The sequence below is a fragment of the Ranitomeya imitator genome, chromosome 8 (genome assembly GCF_032444005.1).
Source record: "Ranitomeya imitator isolate aRanImi1 chromosome 8, aRanImi1.pri, whole genome shotgun sequence".
Lineage (NCBI taxonomy): Eukaryota > Metazoa > Chordata > Amphibia > Anura > Dendrobatidae > Ranitomeya > Ranitomeya imitator.
The window spans coordinates 159,320,580-159,337,965 of NC_091289.1; positions in this window are offsets into that span (position 1 = coordinate 159,320,580).

A 17,386-nucleotide genomic window follows, 5' to 3' on the forward strand; every position below is an offset into this window, starting at 1 on the left:
TTCTTGGGTACATTTTGTTGATATATAACCCTCAAAAAACTTGTCCAAAAATGTAGGCTGCATGCACACTTTGCAGACTTTGTGTGTTTTTGTCACCTTTTTTCTGCACGGATTTGTGACAAAACCTGATGCCAGCAAAGTGAATGAAAAGCCTGAAGTGACATGAACACGTTGAGTATTTTTGACTTGCAGATTTGGTGCAGAAAATAATCTTCAGCATTTCAATTCTCTGTGTGTTTTTGCCATGCATTTCTCACCATTGACTTCACTCAAATCAATCAAAAACGCTGTCAAAAACGAGCGTTTTTGCAGCTGCTTTTTCCTTCCAGATTCAAAAATTGTGCAGAACTTTTACTTAACATGTGCATATACCCTTATCGTTATTATATTGCTCACCCATAGACTATTCCATGGTCTGGAGTACACTTCCTTGGTATATAACCCTCAAAAGTGCATAGCCTTTATGAGTCTATTGAGTCTATTTAACAGATTGTGCATGAAGTCTTCCATTATGTCTAATACCGAGTGTACCTGTGTCCCTTAGTTTTGGCAGTTCTTGCTTCCTCATAAATTACACTGAAATTTCCTATTTTTTAATAACAATTTTGGTTTTCTTATTTTTTTAAATCCTTTTTCAATTTTGCCTTATATACAAGTCATTATACAGAAAAAAAATTGTTAACATTTTTTTCCAGTAAAAAAGCAATTTCTCGTGGGTTTGGAATGATTTATTGTCACTCTTTAGAGTGGGGTAAAAGTGTGACACCATTGTTCTCAGCAGCGATCTGGGATCCTGAGACACTTCCAGGGGTCTTCCCCATGCTGTTCTCCTTCCATTCAGCACTTCTCCCATCCATTTGAACATTTTCACTGCTCCCCCAGACTTCTTTGTAGGGTCTATTGGAAAAAAAAAAGCTTGGCTTTCCTATTGATTCCCGTAATACTCATTATTCAAAATGGGCATGCGAGTATTAGGAATTGTTTGGCTTGAGCAACGAGCACCTGAGCATTTTAGTACTCGCTCATCTCTAGTTTACACACATCTAAAAGATATTTTGCGCACATACTCTAATAATAGACTCAGCCAATAGAAAATGTAAAACCTATGACAATGTAAGGGAGTGAAGAGGCAGCCCACTTGCTCCTTTAAAGAACTGATTCTCGTATAATGCATTGCTGTGTTTTGAATGTTGATTATTCATTTTCTGCCCAGGAACAGTTAGTTATCAGTAGTGTTGAGCATTCCGATACCGCAAATATCGGGTATCAGCCAATATTTGCTGTATCAGAATTCCGATACCGAGTTCCAATATTTTTGCGATATCGGAAATCGGAATCGGCGTGTGCGGTGCGTATGGTTGCAAGGGTCTGGAGAAGAGGAAACTCTCCTTCAGGCCCTGGGATCCATATTCATGTAAAAAATAAAGAATAAAAATAAAAAATATGGATATACTCACCCCTGCGGCGAACCCTGGCTGTCACCGCTGCTAGCGTCTGCCTCCGTTCCTAAGAATGCAGTGAGTGAAGGACCTTCGATGACATCACGGTCATGTGAGCGGTCAGGTGACCGGTCGCCTGACCGCGACGTCATCGAAGGTCCTTCACTCACTGCATTCTTAGGAACGGAGGCAGACGCTTGCAGCAGTGACAGCCAGGGTCCTTCGGAGGGGTGAGTATATCCATATTTTTTATTTTTATTCTTTATTTTTTACATGAATATGGATCCCAGGGCCTGAAGGAGAGTTTCCTCTCCTTCAGACCCTGGGAACCATCCAGGATACCTTCCGATATTTGTGTCCCATTGACGTGCATTGGTATCGGGTATCGGTATCGGCGATATCCGATATTTTTTGGATACCGGCCGATACCATCCAATACCGATACCTTTGAATATCGGAAGGTATCGCTCAACACTAGTTATCAGCAGACAGGGTTCATTGTTGACACCAACCCAGAATGGCAGTTGTTTCATGGGCACACAGAGTAACCATTTCCTGGTGATGAGTCAGATAGGGCTGAGCCTTGAGAAGTGTCAGACCTGGGGACTAGCTGCTGCAGACTTGCAAAGAAACGGTGCTGTGTGCAAAAAGGGAACCACATTTTGGATAGTATGTTCTACAGGCAAGCAGATACTAAGTAGCATCAGGATTCCAGAATTCAGGCAGGACGCCAAGCAAAGTTAAGAGTGAGGAAGAGGTCCTTGGCCCATTTAAGAGGGCCTAACCTACTGAATGGAGAAGCGCTCAACTGAGCAGCAGGATGAGGTACTAGAGAGAACTATAAGCTGAAGGAAGTACTCCTAATCTCAGTGAATAAGGTCTTGAGGAAACAATTGTCTATACTAGAGAAGATAGAGTTTCACAATACTGGGACACGAGTTCTCCTACGGAGAGATGAAGATGCATTGGTACAGCAAGGAGCCAGTGGCCCTGACTGAATTGAATTTGAGAATACTAGTGAAGTGTTGTACTGACACACCTGGAACATTGGGGTCTTCATTAGTCAGCTGGGAACTGAGAATAGCTGTGAGGGACCATAGCATTACATCTCGACCTGTGCAGGCCTCACAGGGGAAGATGGACTTGCCTATAATGGCTTGCTGGACTGTTCTGACATGTAATGAAAGTGATGTACCACCACCTGTAACCAGAAAGGTCTTGCCTCTGTGTAATGCAGAAGAAGTGTTCATGAAGAGTTGTGCCTGCTATCCAATGCACTCCCGGCCATGTTACAACAATCAGAAGAATTCTGACCTTCAGTCTTGGAATTTTTCTCAAAGATATGTAAACAGGCTCCAACTGTGGCAATTTAGCCTCTTACATGTCAGTTAGACAGACCAAGGAGATCTCTGTCACCTCGTCAATCCAACATGACCGGTAGGACCACTGTATTGGTGGTGGATTTACCAGGTCAGTATCACTTGCTTTGTTATTTAATTCTCTTCCCTGCTTTGTAGCCATTTAAAAAAAATTGGATGATTTATGCTCATTCAAATGTATTAATTTTCAAGTATTTCCAGCATAGTATCAAAAATACCATACACTTCACCTAGTCTCAAGTACATAAAAAATGTTGTACATTAAGCACGTAAATAAGTAGCAAAAGAAAATAGTTTTTCTTGAGACTGGGCATTTAAATAAAAAATCTAAAAGATGCAGATCTATTTGTGTTGGTCCACACCAACCATTTGGGTTCTTTTAATGAAAGCAGAAATGCAGGAAGCATAGGGTTAGTGTTAGGGTTGGTGGAACGCAACGAGTATATATATGTATTAATAGGTGCGTTCGCAACCCGGGTTCCATCGTGCAGGAGAGGAACCTGCTGCTGGCAAATAGCAGCGCTATATGGCGGTATAAGAGAACTCTGTTAACTCCACAGATTCGCTAGAAACAAGATGCTGTGCCCTGTTAACCTCATAGAGGTACTCAGCTACCTAACAGAGCAAAACTGTGGTCATGCAGTCAGAGAAACAGGCAAACAACTCCTCACTGGAGGTGCCGGTATTCTAGCGGCTTATTTCAGCCAAGGTCCTGAATACACACATACAAACTCCTCACCAGAGGTGCTGGTATTCTAGAGGCTTATTTCAGCCAAACCCTAACCACACGCAGACATGACCACACTGGCGCTGAGCTCATAGACTTTGGTTTGATACTAGCTCATGGCCGTGCGGCCATGCAAACCTTTTATAGCTGTAGCAGATAAGGACCTTCCAAGTGGTCCAATAGGAGCTGCTACAGGGCCTGAGCATGTGACCCCCGACCTCCAATGAGAGGTCCTCCTGTGGTCATGCTCAGTGTGTGCAAAGCAGGACATAGTCCCAGAAAAGACTGCACACCGCTGACCAGTGCTGGCTACAAAAGCAGAACCTGGAGAGGCAGCAGTAACCCTTTGCACCGTATCAGGCTGAGCGAGATGCTGGGACTGACGTCTCCCCTGAGCAGGCTCCACTGCGGCTGAAGCAGAACGGGAGACCGCAGCAGACATGGCTCGAAATTCCCCCTGTGCAGCGGCGGGAACTCGACTCCTAACAGTTAGTGAGCTAAAGGAGGCCCAAAACAGAAAAATCTAGCAATGCGATCATCATAGGTGTGATTCAGGACTTAGATTAGATCTGAAATTTTAATGTCTGATGTATATGTACCTGGTCATGTGGTCTTCTATCAAGCTTCATTGCTGAAGCACTGTACTGTAGTTGGTATTTGGTGTTCAGCCTAACTACTGTGTGTTGGGAAGCACCGTGCCGAGCAGCCCCATCACTTCCAAGCATCTGCTAATATCTGTAAGAATAGTCAAAGCACTAAGGCCCAGGGATCGATTGTGGACAGAAACATCAGCAGATTCAGCTGGTCAGCAAAGCACAGAGAAGTTTTGCTTATTATCCAGTCAAGTCTTCTGTCCAACCTTTTCTGTGACTGCGTCAATGCACCACGATCCTGTCTGACCCCCAAATATGTCGCGAGTCTACCGATGAGGGAGTGGTGGCCAATTTGAAGTTTGTCTATAATTTCTATGTATTCCATTAAAGTAAACTTTTGGAGATGCCCAATTTATTTTGGAGGGAGGAATGAACAATATTGGTTAACAAATATAATCAACCCTATATGATCTTAATGATTTATACATATTTGCTTTCTCAGATGTATCTTTTCTGGACAACATTTTTAAAAATCTATTTTCCAGGAAAAAAAAGTCCCAGAGAGGAACATCTGCCAAGCTCAGAAAAGCAGGTCTGATCATCCTCCTCTATTATTTTATTATTGAAGAACAGGAAGGTTTTGATTTGACAGTAAGACATTCATGGCCTTTTCTAAAAGTGATTATTTAACGGCAGCCAAAAGCTCACTTTTTCCTTTCAACTGGGCATTGATTAATGGAGTCCAGTGGTGACTACAACCGCTGCACATTTTGAGATCCACACAAGACAGCTAAAGTATAGCATAGGACAAAAATACCAGCATGGAAGAAGTGTGTGAAAATGGTTTTTATATCATTCATTCAACCTTGGTGCTATTGTCAAAATGAAAAATAATTCATCACAAAGAAAAGACAGCAGTTTTCAGCCTGCACGATTAAATCTTTCCCAGCTTGCAGAACCGTTCTATATATGAGGTCAAAAGAGAAGGGTGGGACATTATGAAAACCTCCGAACACTAAGCTGTCAACATTTCTTATAGATAAGTGATGAGATGTAACAGGTAAGAGTCTAGGATCTAAGTACATGTGCCCTAGATGTCAGACCTATTGGCCAGAACCAGCAGAAATCTTTCTACCTATGGCACGACTTCTTCTCCATGATGACTGTGGTGCTCATGCATGATGAGAACTTTTGCTCTCAAATGAAACAGAGCAGCTGTCACATGAGAGGTGTTCCTTTCTTCGATCACACTAATTTCTGAGCCACTGCAAACACAATGCAGAAATAGGCTGTGATCAACCTACGATATATTAAATGACGTATGGATTGCATTGGCTTTCTCTCAGAGAGGAGAATAATAAATCTGCTTTATGATTGGTGCACAATAATTATGCCATTGCTGGCATAAACTTTTAGATAGGGTCAAGGATAATTCTTTAAAAAAAAAAAAAAGATTACATAGTCTAAGTAAGAAGTGCTGCCCGTAAAGTCAGAACATAGAGATATAGAAAAGGGTGCATCAAATAGTCATTCTAGAAGGACATGTTACGAGAACACTGTATTGTCTTCATCAGGTTTTTTTTTTTAATGCATTATCCTGGAATAAATATTTGATGTACCTTACTTTTTCTGATTTTACTGTAGTGCATCTTACTTGTGATTGTTATTGCCATACATTTTATGCTGTGCCATTCTGGTGGACCCTTTCTATTGAGTACTGGAGAATTGCAGCATTTCTACCAAACAACTATGCAAGTGTTGGCCTAAGGCTGGTTTCACATTTGCGTTTTTTTGGGTGCGTTTTTGCGGTAAAAAACGCAAAAAAACGCATGTAAACGCATGCAAACGCTGCGTTTTTTTGACGCATGCGTTTTTGCATGTGGTGTAAAAAACGCGGCGTTTTACCACATTTACATGCGTTTTTTCATGCGTTTGCGTTTTTTAAACGCATGCTGAGAAATGTGTGACAGCTGCCAATCATTAAAAAAAAGTTAAAAACCCACTATAAACAGAAATAGTTAGGGTTAGGGGTAGGGGTAGGGTTAGGGGTAGGGATCATAACCCTAACCCTAAAGGGATCCTAACCCTAACCCTACCCCTAACCCTAACCCTAACCCTACCCCTAACCCTAAGGGATCCTAACCCTACCCCTAACCCTAAGGGATCCTAACCCTAACCCTAACCATAAAGGGGTTAGGGGTAGGGTTAGGGGTAGGGTTAGGATCCCTTAGGGTTAGGGGTAGGGGTAGGGTTAGGGTTAGGGGTAGGGTTAGGGTTAGGGGTAGGGTTAGGATCCCTTTATCACCTTTACGTTGGGTGGTGGCATATTAGTGTGTTTTCAGGGTTTTTAATAAAAAAAACGCATGCGTTTTTTAACGCAAAAAACGCATGCACCAAAAAACGCATGCGTCCCCATTGACTCCAATGCATTTTTTTACACAAAAAAAAACGCATGAAAACGCATGCGTTTTTTTTTGGTCCAAAAAACGCTTCTAAAAATACTACAAGTAGCATTTTAGAAAAAAAACGCATGCAGTAAAAAAACGCATGCGTTGCAAAACGCAACCAAACGCATACACAAAAAAACGCATGCGTTTTCAATGTTAAATATAGGAAAAAAAACGCAGCAGACAAAAACGCAAGTGTGAAACCAGCCTAAGTATGCACAACATGGACATGTGAGCAGGTACCTTTACATTACAAACCTTTAATACTGTTCTCACTGTTCCTATGAAGCACCTTGTGTTTTATTTATAGCTAAAAAATATAACATAAAAGTGGTTATTATCATTGATTCCAAAATTCTGCTCACGTGAAAAGGGTTTACGTACAAAGTACTAATAAAAAATTACAATCAACAGACTAACAGTTACAGACTGGATAGTGGGAGAGAGGACCCTGCAAGCTTTCAAGGTGATGGGGATGGAGACAGTGGGTTGGAGGCTAGCAGCAGCTCCGGTGGTGGTGGTGAGATGGCAGCCGGCTCATTGCAGGCTGCAAGCTTTCTTGAAGAGATGGGTTTTCAAGTTCTGTATGAAAGTTACAAATTTGGTGGAATCGAGCTTGTTTCCTCTCCTTCAGACCCTGGGAATCATAGAGGATACCTTCCGATATTTGTGTCCCATTGACTTGTATTGGTATCGGAGATCGGTATCGGCGGTATCCGATATTTTTCAGATATCGGCAGATACCATCTGATACCGATACTTTCAAATATCGGACGGTATTGCTCAACACTAGTCTGGAGGAGAGAAGGAGGTCTTATGAGGATCGGAGAGTACAGTACATGTGGGAAGATATCAAGAGATTAGTATTGAGATATATGACGGAGACAGATTATGGACAGCCTTATGGTTCAGTGTTAGTTTGATTTGGATTTGTTGGGGAATTGGAAGTTGATGAAGAGATTTGTAGAAGGGAGAAGTGGAGGTGTAGCAAGCAAATAGGTGGATTAATCGGGCAGCAGGATTAAGGATGAACTGGAGAGGTGCAAGAGCGTTAGCAATGAGGCCACAGAAGAGGATATTGCAGTAATCAAAGCGGGAGATGAAGAGGGCTTGGACAAACATTTTAGTAGATTGAGGATTGAGGGTTGAGGAAATATTTTTTGGTTGGAGGCAACAGGAGGTAGTAAGAGCTTGGATGTGCAGTTTGAAGATCAGGGTAGTCAAAAGTTACTCCGAGGCAATGGACTTCTGGTACAAAAGAAATAGTGATGTCATTTAGTGTGATAGAAAGATGGGATAAGGTTGAGTCATTACAACTACTTGTGTCTATGTGAGGTATTTGGATAACATTATTTAATATATAATGATACTCATAGAAGGAGGACACTCATGAATGTGTCAGAGCAGAGAGTTGTATCAGAGAAAATATATGGTGAGATGGAGTTTTCCTCAAGTGAAACAACTGAGCAATGAAAATGTCTAAAGCCAGGCAGGTAGCACTTAGCTGTATGGTTGCAGTATAAACCGGAGTTGTCATGCTTGGACAGACCTTTTAAGGCTATGTTCACTCCTGGACCTTGAAATGCTTCTTGCGGAGTCACTCTTTAGTTGCCCTGGCTGTGTGTTTCAGTTCATTGTCATGCTATATGACCCAGCCATGGCCCATCTTCAATGCTCTTATTGAGGAAAGGAGTTTGTTGATATCAAAAAGTTCTATTTTGTTCTCATTTGACCTTTTCCCATGACTCCTCTGGATCGTCTAGATGGTCATTGGTGAACTTCAAATAGACCTAGACATGTGCTGGAGTGAGCAGGTGGAACTTGTGTGCCCTGCAGGATTTTAATTCATGATGGTGTAGTGTGTTATTAACGGTAATGTTTGAGACCCAATGTTTGTGGTCCCAGCTCTCTTCAGGTCATTGACCAGGTCCTCCAGTGTAGTTCTGGGCTGATTCCTGACCTTCCTCAGAATCTTCCTTACCCCACGAGGCGAGATCTTGCATGGAGCCCCAGACCGAGGAAGATTGACAGTCAGCTTGTGTTTCTTCCATTTTCTAATAATTGTGTCAACAGTTGTTGTCTTCTCACCAAGCTGCTTGCCTATTGTCCTGTAGCCCATCCTAGTCTTGTGAGGGTCTACAATTTTGTCCCTGATGTCCTTAGACAGCTATTTGGTCTTGGCCATTGTGGAGAGTTTGAAGTGTGATTGAGTGTGTGGACAGGGGTGTCTTTTATACAGTCAACAAATTCAAACAGGTGAAATTAATACAGGTAATCATTGCAGAGTAGGAGGCTTCTTAAAGAAAAACGAACAGGTCTGTGAGCACAAGAATTCTAGCTGGTTGGTAGGTGATCAAATACTTATTGCATGCAATAAAATTGAATGTAATTATACAAAAATCATACAATGTGGTTTTATGGCTTTTATTTTTACATTCTGTCTCTCACAGTTGAAGTGTACCTACTAGTGATGAGCGAGTATACTTGTTGCTCGGGTTTTCCCGAGCACACTCGGGTGATCTCTGAGTATTTATGACTGCTTGGAGATTTCGTTTTCATCAGGCAGCTGAATGATTTACAGCTAATAGCCAGCTTGATTACATGTGGGGATTCCCTAGCAACCGGGCAACCCCCCACATGTACGCAGCCTGGCTAGTAGCTGTAAATAATTCAGCTGAGGTGACAAAAACTAAATCTCCGAACACTTACAAATACTCAGAGATCACCTGAGCATGCTCGGGAAAACCCGAGCAACGAGTATACTCGTTCATCACTAGTACGTACGATAAAAAAGACAGACCTCTCCATTCATTGTCGGTGGGAAAACGTGCAAACTTGGCAGTGTATCAAATACTTTTCCCCACTGTGTTGACAGTATGTTAAAAAAACTATTTGATTCCAACTTCTCTACTTGGCAGTCCTGAAAAAAGGAGATGAGGTGGCTATGCATAAGCACATTGTAGTTTATAAGAGTTACAGAAACAGCCAAGAGATTCACATCCCTTACAAACTATGATGAAGACAGCTGCACTTATACACAACACTCTTTTTTTCAGGAGTAAGGGACAGAGAGGAGTCCAAAATATGTAGATACTAGAGATGGCTGCAGGCCACAAGTTATGCCATCATGATCTGCACATGGCCCATGGGTTGCTAGTTGTGCCTCCTGGAGGGACTGTGCATGACTTACAGTATATTTTTTAATCTCTCAGTCAAACTCTGTTCCTCTAGGCCTGGCGCTGGGTATATCACAATGTAATACGTGTTTAAGAACTCATTTAGATTTAGACGACCATATCCGTTAAATGACTTCCGATCAGGTACATATCGGAGCAAGCACATCAAAGGGTGTTTAACAGATTGTTCAGAAAGACCAACCAGACTTCTTTGTGCACACAACATCATACTGTTGGGAGATATCAACCAAAAATGTACAACTCAAATAAGATTTTTAATGTTTGCAATAATTGTATTTATTTTTTGTGGGGTATTTTTTTAATTTTTAGAATTATAAATAAATTTAAAGTTTTAGGGAATTTTTTTATTAGCAGATTCTGATTGGTTCTTCTAGTAATAACTAGTGTTGAGCGATACCGTCCGATACTTGAAAGTATCGGTATCGGATAGTATCGGCCGATACCCGAAAAATATCAGATATCGCCGATACCGATATCCGATACCAATACAAGTCAATGGGACATCAAGTATCGGAAGGTATTCTCATGGTTCCCAGGGTCTGAAGAAGAGGAAACTCTCCTTCAGGCCCTGGGATCCATAGGGATGTGTAAAATAAAGAATTAAAATAAAAAATATTGATATGCTCACCTCTCTGGCGGCCCCTGGACATCACGCTGCTAACCGGGAGGCTACTTTGTTTAAAATGCGCGCCTTTAGGACCTGCGAATGACGTCCCGGCTTCTGATTGGTCGCGTGCCGCCCATGTGACCGGCACGCGACCAATCAGAAGCCGCAACGTCATTCGCAGGTCCTCAATTCCTAGAATTAGGAGTTTTTGTGAATGAGAATGACGTCGCGGCTTCTGATTGGTCGCGTGCCGGACACATGGGCGGCACGCGACCAATCAGAAGCCGCGACGTCATTCTCATTCACTAAACTCCTAATTCTAGGAATTGAGGACCTGCGAATGACGTCACGGCTTCTGATTGGTCGCGTGCCGGACACATGGGCGGCACGCGACCAATCAGAAGCCGGGACGTCATTCGCAGGTCCTAAAGGCGCGCATTTTAAACAAAGAAGCCTCCCGGTTAGCAGCGTGATGTCCAGGGGCCGCCGGAGAGGTGAGCATATCAATATTTTTTATTTTAATTCTTTATTTTACACATTTCTATTGATCCGATACCGATACCCGATATCACAAAAATATCGGATCTCGGTATCGGAATTCCGATACCGCAAGTATCGTCCGATACCCGATACTTGCGGTATCGGAATGCTCAACACTAGTAATAACACTAAAGGTCAGTTTGTTCCTAGAACAGCATGTTATTGGCAGAACATCACTAGTGATGAGTGAGTGTACTCCTTGCTCGTGTTTTCCTGAGCATGGTAGGGTGGTTTCCGAGTACTTGTTAGTGCTTGGAGATTTAGTTTTCATCGCCGCAGGTGAATGATTTACAGCTACTAGCCAGCTTGATTACATGTGGGGATTCCCTAGCAACCAGGCAACCCCCACATGTACTCGGGCTGGGTAGTAGCTGTAAATCAGTCAGCTGCAGCGATTAAAACTAAATCTCCGAACACTAACAAATACTCGGAGATCACCAGAGCGTGCTCGGGAAAACCCGAGCAACGAGTACACTCGGGTCTATCGCCTAAAAGAGGTGAACAGCAGATAAATCATCATTCGTTCATGACAAGGAAGATGAAAATGGACAGTACTTGCCGAATAATATATTGCAGTCTTTAGACAGTGTGCAAAGGGGTGAATGACTAATTGATAAAAAAGTGCATAAGTGCATAACATATAAAGTACGTCACTACAGCTATTCCCTGCTGATGTATCATGTATCGCACTTTTTTATTAATTTGTCATTCACCCTTTTGCACACTGTCTAAAGACTGCAATATATTATTCGGCAAGTACTGTCCAACGAGTACACTCGCTCATCACTACACATCACCTGTTTACACAGGGCAATGTGCTGCCAAGAGCAATGATTTGAATACTTTTTATAAATCCTCTCACCTGACAAATGAGCATTTTGTTTGTTTTTCAGGTCCTTGCAGGCCTGTTTGTACAGGTCAATAAATGGAAGAAAACAAGCATTCCTAGGGAGCCTTTCTAGAATTTCTTTTTACTTGAAGAATGGGATGGTTCATCTCTTAAAGTCGTTGCATATTGAATACTTTTAATAGTAATAAAATTAAAAAGAAAGTATCAAAGACTCTTGACCTTCTGCTTTGGGAGAGACGCACCAACCAACAATCTCTCCTTTTTAAATATGGAGCTGGCATTCCCGACTATCATCCTGACTTCAACCCCCTTCACATGTCCATATAAAACATGTACGAGAAAAACCGGTATCAGTGTCATCAGTGTTTTCCATCGGTGTGCCATCCGTGTGTCCATTTATACCATCAGTGTGCAAGCAGTGTGTCCGTTTCTACCATTAGTGTGCAATCAGTGTGTCCGTTTATACCATCAGTGTGCCATCCGTGTGTCCATTTATACCATCAGTGTGCCATCCGTGTGTCCATTTATACCATCAGTGTGCCATCCGTGTGTCCATTTAAACCATCAGTGTGCAAGCAGTGTGTCCGTTTCTACCATTAGTGTGCAATCCGTGTGTCCATTTATACCATCAGTGTGCCATCCGTGTGTCCATTTATACCATCAGTGTGCAATCTTTGTGTCCGTTTCTACCATTAGTGTGCAATCAGTGTGTCCGTTTCTGCCATCCGTGTGCCATCCGTGTGTCTGTTTCTGCCATCAGTGTGCCATCCGTGTGTCCATTTTTACCATCAAGGCACCATCCGTGTGTCCATTTTTACCAACAGGGCGCCATCTGTGTCCATTTTTACCATCAAAGCACCATCCGTGTGTCCATTTTTACCATGAGTGTGCCATCCGTGTGTCCATTTTTACCATCAGTGCGCCATCTGTGTGTCCATTTTTACTATCAGGGCGCCATCTGTGTGTCCATTTTTACCATGAGTGTGCCATCCGTGTGTCCGTTTCTACCATCAGTGTGGAATCCGTGTGTCCGTTTCTACCATCAGTGTGGAATCCGTGTGTCCGTTTCTACCATCAGTGTGCAATCAGTGTGTCCGTTTCTGCCATCAGTGTGCCATCCGTGTGTCCATTTTTACCATCAGGGCGCCATCTATGTCCATTTTTACCATCAGTGTGCCATCTGTGTGTCCATTTTTACCATCAAGGCACCATCCGTGTGTCCATTTTTACCATGAGTGTGCCATCCGTGTGTCCATTTTTACCATCAGTGCGCCATCTGGGTGTCCATTTTTACCATCAGTGCGCCATCTGTGTGTCCATTTTTACTATCAGGGCACCATCTGTGTGTCCATTTTTACCATCAGGGCACCATCTGTGTGTCCATTTTTACCATCAGTGCGCCATCTGGGTGTCCATTTTTACCATCAGTGCGCCATCTGTGTGTCCATTTTTACTATCAGGGCGCCATCTGTGTGTCCGTTTTTACCACCAGTGTGTCAGTTGTGTTTTTCCGGTATGGAGAAAGAAAGAATGAAATTACAGAGCTCCTCCCATACTTTGTAATGTGAACAGCACATGGAAGGAACATGGAGGCTATCCATGTGCTGTATGTGTTTTTCATTGATCTATAGACTTGTATTGGCCCTTGTCATCCATGCTGCTGGAAAAAATGGACAGGTTTCCATGTGGCTCACAAGGACACACAGTCCATGTGAAAATCACCATAAGTTATAATGGGTACGTGTGGTAACCGTGAAAAAAAACAGACGCTATAAGTACCTAATCACGTACATGTGAAGGGGGCCTTAATGAGCCATTTCTGTAATGTTATTTTAGGTTAAGTATAGATACACTCAGCTGAGTAACGTATCTAACCCAAGAGTTGCATAGAAGATGCCTTCATTCAGGAAAATTACATCTGGACTTACAAAACAGTTATTGAAAAATGTAAGTCCTTGCTCCAGAATTTTCACTGCCTATAGGTTTAAATCTGTCCATTAATCCCCATTTTTTAGGAGGAGTGTAGGTTAGTGGAATGGACCTTTTATTTTCACTCATTGAACAAACACTATAATCCTCATTTTAGGGACCTTCTCGGGTTATTTTGTTTGGAGTACAAAAGATGAGACACAGAGGATGAAATCTCCATCTCCGCAGGAACCGCTGACAATTGTGATGTACAGGGAAACCAATTGTACACTTTGCTGGCAACCTGAAAAAGGAAGGTGAAGCCGCGAGACCTGAACCCCCCTTTGTATTGAGTCTACAGAATCTAAATAACAAGGGGAGAATAGACTTCCCGGGACTGTGTTCCCACTCAATTAATTCTTCCTCATTCAATTCAAAGTTCAGCAGGTGTCACAGATACTTTGCTCATGTTAGACTCCATGAAACCAAATTAAGACGGAATAAAGAAAATTGCAAGCATGCGGGGAAAGCCTATTGTGCTTGGCTAACAGGGTGACATGTCATCCTCATGAAATGACAGACCTGGAATTAAATGTACACCGAGGGCTGCAGACCTTCTTGAAAAAGCTGTATGTTTGAGAATGTTTTCTTTGAGGCTTCACAAGTGTCACCTAATGCAATTTTAATAGTGAATTATCAACTTAGAAGGAAAGGAAACTATGATGTCTATTGATAATCTTTCCTGTATATTGATAATCATATAATTTGTTGTGTCCCCCCTTTACTTCTTGCGAATAAGGCTACAATGGTGACATTAAAGTAACTGAATTAATGTTTTATCCACAACAGCTAATGAGCTGCAGAATATTTCCATTTAATGATTATTTCTGGTGTTAGGAAATAGTAGTAAACCATCGCATAAGCAATCGACAAGTAAAGATGTGTTATAATGCAGGAATAGTAATAGCTCTATATTATTTAGGAAATATTACACGACTTTGTTCTGTATATCTGATCTCCGAGATACAGTTGAGTAATGTTCTCACCATTTTGGATATTCCATTTTTAATAGAATTCAATTATATTACAACTAGATGGTCGCCCGATTCTAACGCATCGGGTATTCTAGAATATGCATGTCCACGTAATATATTGCCCAGCGACGTAGTATATTGCCCAGCCCACGTAGTATATTGCCCAGCAACGTAGTATATTGCCCAGCAACGTAGTATATTGCCCAGCGACGTAGTATATTGCCCAGTCACGTAGTATATTGCCCAGCCCACGTAATATATTGCCCAGCCCACGTAATATATTGCCCAGCGACGTAGTATATTGCCCATTCACGTAGTATATTGCCCAGCCCACGTAATATATTGCCCAGCCCACGTAATATATTGCCCAGCGACGTAGTATATTGCCCAGCCACGTAGTATATTGCCCAGTCACGTAGTATATTGCCCAGCCCACGTAATATATTGCCCAGCGACGTAGTATATTGCCCAGTCACGTAGTATATTGCCCAGCGACATAGTATATTGCCCAGTGACGTAGTATATTACCCAGACACGTAGTATATAGCCCAGCCACACAGTATATTGCCCAGCGACGTAGTATATTGCCCAGCCACGTAGTTTATTGCCCAGCCACGTAGTATATTGTCCAGCCACGTAGTATATTGCCCAATCACGTAGTATATTGCCCAGCTATGTAGTATATTGCCCAGCCACGTAGTATATTGCCCAGCCACGTAGTATATTGTCCAGCCACGTAGTATATTGCCCAGCCACGTAGTATATTGTCCAGCCACGTAGTATATTGCCCAGCCACGTAGTATATTGCCCAGCCACGTAGTATATTGCCCAGCCACATAGTATATTGCTGAATGACATAGTATATTGCCCAGCCACATACTATATTGTCCAGCCACATAGTATATTGCCCAGTGACGTAGTATACAGCACAGAGCCACATAGTATATTGCACAGCGATGTAGTATATTGCCCAGCCACGTAGTATATTGCCCAGCCACATAGTATATTGCTGAATGACATAGTATATTGCACAGTGACGTAGTATATTGGCCAGCCACATACTATATTGTCCAGCCACATAGTATATTGCCCAGTGACGTAGTATACAGCACAGAGCCACATAGTATATTGCACAGCGACGTAGTATATTGCCCAGCCACGTAGTATATTGTCCAGCCACGTAGTATATTGCCCAATGACGTAGTATATTGCCCAGCCCCGTAGTATATTGCCCAGCCACATAGTATATTGCCCAGTCACGTAGTATATTGCCCAGTCACGTAGTATATTGCCCAGTCATGTAGTATATTGCCCAGTCACGCAGTATATTGCCCAGCAACGTAATATATTACCCAGCCACGTAGTATATTGCCCAGTCACGTAGTATATTGCCCAGTCACATAGTATATTGCCCAGCGACGTAGTATATTACCCAGCCACGTAGTATATTGCCCAATGACGTAGTATATTGCCCAGCCACGTAGTATATTGCCCAGCCACATAGTATATTGCCCAGTCACGTAGTATATTGCCCAGTCACGTAGTATATTGCCTAGTCACGTAGTATATTGCCCAGTCACGTAGTATATTGCCCAGCAACGTAATATATGACCCAGCCACGTAGTATATTGCCCAGTCACGTAGTATATTGCCCAGTCACGTAGTATATTGCCCAGTAACGTAGTATATTGCCCAGCCACGTAGTATATTGCCCAGCGACGTAGTATATTGTCCAGCGACGTAGTATATTGCACAGCTACGTAGTATATTGCCCAGTCACGTATGTCACAGGTTAAAAAAAATAAAATAAACATACTCACCTAACGATCCGAGGGCCCCTTGTAGTTTAACATACTCACCATTCTGGTCGCTGCTCCTCAGCGTCCCGTCTCTCCGCCTCCTGGGATCCAATGGCGCTGTGCCGATGGGCGCGCGGCTGCCGCCATCTTCCATTCCCAGGATGCTTTGCGAAATTACCCAGATGACTTAGCGGTCTCGCGAGACTGCTAGGTCTTCTGGGTAATTTCGCAAAGCATCGCTGGGAAAGGAAGATGGCGGCAGGCGCGAGCGGACAACGGAGGGTAAGTATAGCAGGTTTTTTGTTTTTTTACTATTTTTAACATTACTTTTTTACTATTGATGCCGCATAGGCAATAGTAAAAGGACACACAGGGTTAATAGCGGTGGTAACGGAGTGCGTTACCCGCAGCATAACGCGGTCCATTACCGCCGGCATTAACCCTCTGTTAGCGGTGACCGGAGGGGAGTATGGAGCGGGCGCTGGGACAGTGACTGCGGGGAGCATGGAGCGGGCACCGGGGACAGTGACTGCGGGGAGCATGGAGCGGAGCACCAGGGACACTGCGGGGAGTATGGAGCGGAGCACCGGGGACACTGACTGCGGGGAGTATGGAGCGGAGCGCCAGGGACACTGCGGGGAGCGGGGAGTATGGAGCGGAGCGCCGGGGACACTGACTGTGGGGAGTATGGAGCGGAGCGCCGGGGACACTGCGGGGAGTATGGAGCGGAGCACTGGGGACACTGACTGCGGCGAGCGGAGATAATGGAACAGATCGTCAGGGACACTGCGGGGAGTAAGGAACGGCCATTTTGTTCCGGACTGTGCCCATCGCTGATTGGTCGCGGCAGCCATGACAGGCAGCTG